Source organism: Oreochromis aureus, linkage group 23, assembly GCF_013358895.1.
Source record: "Oreochromis aureus strain Israel breed Guangdong linkage group 23, ZZ_aureus, whole genome shotgun sequence".
Lineage (NCBI taxonomy): Eukaryota > Metazoa > Chordata > Actinopteri > Cichliformes > Cichlidae > Oreochromis > Oreochromis aureus.
Window position 1 is genome coordinate 24189120 of NC_052963.1, and position 7324 is coordinate 24196443.

A 7324-nucleotide genomic window follows, 5' to 3' on the forward strand; every position below is an offset into this window, starting at 1 on the left:
GTTCCCATAAACCGCCTCCCCTCTATGGAGAAAAACTGTAATCTTATATAACTCAGTGAAATATTCAGAATCTAGACTTTTAATCTCCAGTGTTTCACCTTCCTGTTATTTTTGCACTAGATATCTGAAGGAATGGAAATGAACTGTAGATACATTGTGGTAAAGGGTCCTAGTCCTATGTCCTTGTGTTTAGTATCTCTTTTCTGTCATGTTCCTCCATGTTTGTTTCTTTCCTTGTTTCGAGGGTGAAGTGTTTTCACTTCTCTTGTCACCCTTCTGTATATATTCTGTCTGGTTTCCCTTTGTCCCTTGTCAGACTGTCTGTTCTTCTCATGTCACGTTCCAGGTTGTTCAGGTTTTATGATCTACGTCTCTACTGTTTAGTATTTTAGTTCTCCCAGTTTAGTTCTAGTTAGTTTCATCTGAGTTTCCTTCTGTTTTGTATTCTTCACCAGCCTTAAATAAACAGCTGGCTCTTGGTTAAGATGTAGTTTTGCTTCCATGCATCTGCTTCTGGGTTCACACCACAAACTCCACAAAGTCTGCAGCTGCAGAATCTGACACCTACATAGGCTGGTTGGCATTTGTGTTAAAATTGAGACAGTATGAGAGGTGAAGGAGGTTTTTCTCATATTTTGAAGACAAAAAAAAGAAAAAAAAAGGAATTTTACGTGACTGTGATTTTAAGTCACGTATTTTTAAAATTTAATTGAAAAGGGAAGTTATTGTTTTTAACTTGGTGATATTACAGTAAAGCAGCTTTATTAGCAGGCGAGGCAAATGTCCTGCTGGAGAGAAAAGTTAGTGAGATATGTGTTATCTGTCCGGCTCGGATCGCTTCTTGTCTCCATTCGGATAGTTGAAAAATTACTCTTCACTTATGAGCTACTGATTCCACAAGTTGAAATATCTTTCTACCTTTATCCTGCTCTGTATGTTTTGCTCTTGTAATCCAAACGTGGCTTCGTATTTTCTGCATCTTTAACAGAAAGAAACTGAAGGATTTAAGGTCAGCTGGAGCTGTTTTAAACAGAAAAATAGTAGGCTGCCCATTGTTGGGGTTTTTTGAGGGTCTTGGAGAGCTCTATAGATTCTGATTAAACTTCAGTACAGCAGAGCCATATTAAATAATAATGTACAGCTTAATAACTTGTACATGTATAAACTTGAAAATGCTCTAAATAAAAGAATCAGTTACCATTGCGAGTTAGCCAGGTAAACAAGTCTGTTTTACTGGCCTGTCTCATTATGGCACCACTGAAGATCATTCATGTGAGTCATAGCTGGTGAAAAATAGAGAATAGTTTCTTTCCCAGTGATTGGCTTCTTACCTCATCTTCTTCTGGTATCTTTTTCAAAGTATATAAATAAATAAATAAATAAACTATAGATGCCCTCCAGATCAAGATCAGCCAGACTCTGCAGGAATTGGAAACCCTTCTACCCTCTCCAATCTTAGAAGAGGTTCACAAGTTTGTGGACAAGGCTCAGCGGGCCCAACACTCTCAAGGAAAAGAAAGACAACGCAGGAAATTTCACACCTTGCTTTCAAAAACCCACACTCCTCAGTCTGAAACCACACAACCCAGAGAAGAAAACACACCTGAAGACAGTCGGGAGAAATGGGTAAAGAACTTTTCAGACCGGAATCTCACTGAACCTGAAAAGAGGGTTTTAGCCAGAGGACTCAATTTCGCCATTTCTCCGCAACAGTTGCCCATAGTGGACCTCATCACAGCCACAGAAATGGCCATACGGATTAATAAATTATCACAGACAGAAGCAGAGCAAATCAGGATGAAAGTCTCAGCCACCCTCTCCAGTGCGAAAGTCCCTCCGTCTAACCTCACACTACAAGAAAAGAAGGCCGTTGCTTCCCTGAGCAAAGACCACAACATCACTATATTACCAGCGGATAGGGAAGGTGCACCGTGGTCCTAAACACCACGGATTACCACACAAAGATCACTACTCTCCTCAGTGACAACAACAACACCTACGAAGCTTTAAACGAGACCCCACAAGCAGCTACAAAAAAAAGAAAGTTATAGCTTGCCTTCAAGACCTTGAAAAGGACAAAATCATTGACCGCCTCACATATCACCGCCTTTATCCAGGGGATGCCATACCCTGCATTTATGGACTTCCTAAAATCCACAAGGAAGGGGTCCCACTCAGACCCATAGTCAGTAGCATAAACTCAGTCACTTATAACATTGCGAAACACCTTGCTACCATCCTTGCACCTCTCGTGGGGAACACCCACACCACATCAAGAACTCCACCGACTTCACCGACAAGGTCCAGAAACTTACCCTGGATCCAGATGAAACCATGGTGTCCTTTGATGTAGTCTCTCTCTTCACTTGCATACCCACCACGGAAGCAGTGGAGACTGTCAGAAAACGACTACAAGAAGACAGCTCCTTGGAAGACAGGACCAACTTCACACCCGATCAGATCTGCACACTGTTAGACCTCTGCCTTACCACAACATACTTCAAATACAACGAAGGCTTCTACAGACAAAAACATGGCTGTGCCATGGGCTCCCCCGTGTCACCTATTGTAGCCAACCTTTACATGGAGGAAGTGGAAAGAAAGGCTCTTGGCTCTTTAAAAGGAGAGTACCCAGCCACTGGTACAGATATGTAGATGACACCTGGGTCAAAATCAAGACACAAGAAGTGGAATCCTTCACTGCGCACATTATTAACGCCGTGGATAAAAACATCAAGTTCACCAGGGAAGACACAAAGGATTACTGTTTGCCTTTCCTGGACTGCGCTGTGCACATTGAAGAGAATGGCAACCTCAACACTGAAGTTTACCGGAAGCCCACACACACGGACCAGTACCTCCTCTTTGACTCCCATCACCCTCTGGAACACAAACTTGGAGTAATTAGGACCCTACACCACCGGGCAGAACATGTTCCTCTAAGCCTGAAGGGAAAAAGAAGGAACACACACACGTAAAGGAAGCACTGAAAACATGTGGTTATCCTAACTGGGCGTTCATAAAGTCAGCAAAGAGGCACAGAAAAGAAGATCAGACACCAGCGAGGGAGGATAAGAAAGACAGACGCAACAACGTTGTCATCCCCTATGTAGCCGGTGTATCAGAGAAACTCAGGAGAGTTTTCTCCAAGCACGACATCCCAGTGTACTTCAGACCCAGCAACACACTCAGACAGAAACTGGTTCACCCGAAAGACAAAACTCCAAAACACAGACTGAACAACGTGGTGTAAGCTGTACAGTGCAGCGAGGAATGCCCAGACCTCTACATTGAGAGACCAAACAGCCACTTCACAAGCGCATGGCACAACATAGAAGAGCCACCTCCACGGGACAAGACTCAGCAGTCCATCTGCATCTTAAGGATAAAGGTCACTCTTTCGAGGATGCCAGTGTTCACATATTGGACAGAGAGGACAGATGGTTTGAAAGAGGAGTGAAAGAGGCCATCTATGTCCACTGTGAGCGACCATCTTTGAACAGAGGCGGTGGTTTACGACACCAACTGTCTGCCATCTATAATCCAGTTTTGAGTTCCCTCCCCAGATGCCTTAACGCCCACTCACATCCTGGGCCATCTGACCTCAGGAATTCACATGACAAGGTGGGGCCAGGTTTCACAATGAGCTCACCCGAAACCCTGGCTGATTAGGTCCCACACCCGCTTTCACACCTTGGTGCATGTGATTAGAGGATCACCAGGGGGCCCTTTGTCCCTCTTTGGGGGGGATACTCCCACTGGGTTTAAATCTGGGACTCTCGGCCATTTGACCTTAGAACTGAAGAAGCTTCTCGGATGAGAGGTGAAACGTCTTCAAGCAACTTAAAGAAGTCCAGACGCTTTTCTTTGCAAACTCCTTTGACTACGATGACCTGGATGAATGAGAACCTTCACAGACAAATAAATAAATAAATACTTAAGCACAAACTATGACAAAAAGAAAGAAAAAAAATCTAAATTACATTGTTTAACTTGAAAGTTTTGAAAGTTTTTATTTACTGAAAATGTTTTCAGATATGTAAAACTATATTTCCAGCAATGTAATTTATTCCCTTCACTCCTCTTAAAGTAGTGTTTATTTCCTCATCATTTCCAGTATTCCACACTATGGTTTTTACAGGGCTGATTGTCAGTTGATGTATATGTTCTAATGGTGACATCTAGTGGATCCTAAAAGCATTAACAGAAAGTGAAAGCAGCTCAGCCTGAACACACCCAGAGTGAACCGGTATCAGAGATTAAAAGAATAAGTTTTGAGAGACTGCCAAAAGAAAACAGTTTTTATGATATCTGGAGGCAGAGAGCGCAGCATCACACAGGTAAGATTATAAGGAAAAGATGGACAGTTTTCAAACTGCAGGAACTTCGTTTTAAGGTTGTTTCTAAATGTGACACGAAACCGTTGTACAGACTTTTTACAGCCCTTTGGTTTCCACATCGCCTCCGCACAGAGGTCACCAGCTGTTGAGGAGAACTGGAAATTTAAAATAACATCATAAATATTTATAAATAACTCACTGCGTTATTTCTAACTCTTTAAACTTCAGGTTTAAACTTTCTGACTGTCCGTTTGGAGATCCGCGTTTTATGTTCTTTATGGTAAATGACCCGCATGTGTAGGCTAACCCGAGGAGCTCAGTGTTTGTTAAATTAAGGTGGTATGAGAGGTAAAGGGGCTTTTTCGTTTCGACGAAAAACAAACCGGATTTTTCGTAAGTCATATAAACCCTTTGTTTACATTATTTTGAAACAAAGGGCTTCCTGTAACTTTGTGATGTTGTTGGTAAATAAGGAAGTTTTATTCGGATCAACAGCCCTGTACTTTGTCAAGTTCCAAATGCTACAAATTAAAATCTCCGGGATCATTAACACAAACAGTGTTAGAGACGCTCAGAGAGAAAAACGGAGATCTGTGGTTAGACCGCGTAGACATGTTTTGGGATCAAGCCTATAAATGCAGCTTTCTGTAAACGAGCCTCTCGGTCTCAGAGCGATGCTCATGCTTATTTGGGAGCTAACCACTGCTAGCTCGGGAATGCCTCTGTGTCCACCCGGAAGAACTGGAGGCAGCCTCCACAACTGTCAGCTTATGGAAGTCGGTCACGTGGTGGTGACAGTTATCCTCGTTTGTGTACAGCTGTTACACTGTTATAATGATTTATAAGTGCAAAGTTCATCATCATCATCATCATTATTATTATTATTAATAATTGGAAATGCAACAGCAGCTGAAGACTTGCTGCTGATATCAGTGTCCTGATGCTGCAGACTTGCATTTTAATAGCAGCTTCATTTCTCTCATTTATTTTCTAACATGCAAGTTTTTTTTCTTTCAAACGTGAAAGTACTGAAAATAAAAACTCTTTTGCATCATCTAAAGTATATAAATATCTTCATATTTTACAAATGAATTTGTTTAGTTGTTAATAAAGTTCTGTCTGTATTCCAAATGTTTTATAAATATGTGACATAAATGTTCTAATGCGGTCTAAATTAATGTTAAATTATATCACCATAAAAAACTGATAAAAAGCTGATGATTTTTGACATATTTGAACAAGCAAAAATGTGATCTTTTTCAAAACATTGTCTACAAATAAATTTGCACATTACACCAAAACTACAGTTAACTAAATGCAACAAATAATTTATTCAACATCAAGCATTAAGTTGTTATGTGGAAAACAAAACAAAACATCAGACCCTAGTATTTCCCCCTTTAGATGCTTTTTCACTCTTTTCACTCTTTTTCACTCTGTATAATTGCTGGACAACAACAACAAATGAGTATTTAAGAGTAATCCTGTCTTGGATTTTTCTCATTTTTTTCAGGCTGCTAATTCTCCTGCTGCTGCTATCCGGACGAAGTTTAAACCATGACAACACTAACCCAATGAATTCCACCTGGTCTGCAACTCATCATACTTACCATAACACCAGGCAGGATGTTGACCCCCTAGCTTGATCAGGTAGCTCCACAGTCAAACACAGTAACATCAGCATCAACTTTGGTGTATTAAACATCCACTCACTGGCAAGGGGCATCTTGTCCAGGATCTCCTCTCTGACTGTAAGTTAGACTTATTGACTGAAACATGGCAACAGACTAGAGACTTTTTCTCACTCAATGAAGCCACTCCATCTGAGTCTTTTTGAACCTGTCATACTTGCGGCTTAGGGAAGAACAGGCGTCTTGCGATGATCCATTGCAAGTCCTGGACAGTTCTTCCTGTCTCTGTTCCCATCTTTCACTCATTTGAATTCACCACTTTAAAGCTCCCTCTACATACTCCTAAAATCATATATACTGTTTACCGACCACCTAAGCCAAAGAAGTATTTTTTTAATGACTTTACTGCTCTTCTTACTCATTTCTCTGTACTTTCTTCTAACATGACAGTCCTTGCTGACCTCAACATTCATTTGGACAGTGATAATAACTCCCTTTCCAGACAATTCACATCCTCCTCTCCCTTAATGCATTAGGTGGTATAGAAGTGGATTGCTATGGGCCTTAACAAAGTAGACTGGGATTAACACTGGGGAAGCAGGTATGTAAGCAGGGTGTCAAGCTTGGTAGCATTGGAGCTGAACTGCATCTGTAAGACTGTATGCAGTCTCTGGGTGTCCTCCAAAATGACAGATGTTTCCTCAGGTGTTAAATCACTGGGAAATCAGGAGTAATCTGGTATTGGGTCTGAGTGGCTCATCAGGAAACAGCTGTAGTGTAAAAGAAAATTCCTGTATGAAGCAGACAGAGTAACAAGCTCCAATGCATTTATTTACTTGAAAGAAGCCAATAGCATGCACAATGAATGTCTATGCAAGAGCTCACCAAGGCAATCCTGCGAGTTTCATTTATATACTCCCTCCAATGTTATCCTATAACAAAAAGTCAAAAGTTATAACAGGGGTCGGCAACCCTGGGCACGCGTACCACAGCTGGCACGTGAAGGGTTAACTGATGGCACAGCACGCAGTGAATTAATCTGAGAAGGTGCATTAAAAAATAAATGGCCGGGCCAGTGGTGCACATCGCAAAATAGCTCGCATAGACGCATTAGTTGTGCCACTTCTTAATGACGGTATCTTAGCTAACAACCCAAATACCAGATTCAACTCTTTGGCTAATTGGCTAAAAATAGCCTACCGGTGAGAGGGACGTTGCTAGCTGGCAGTTTTTTCAAGCGATGTTGAAATGTCCACATTCCGACCTTCAAATGCTTCAGGAGCTTTCCGCTCAGCACAGCATCAGCACCACGGAAATACACGGTTACATCTGTAGACTCGAGACAGAATTCAC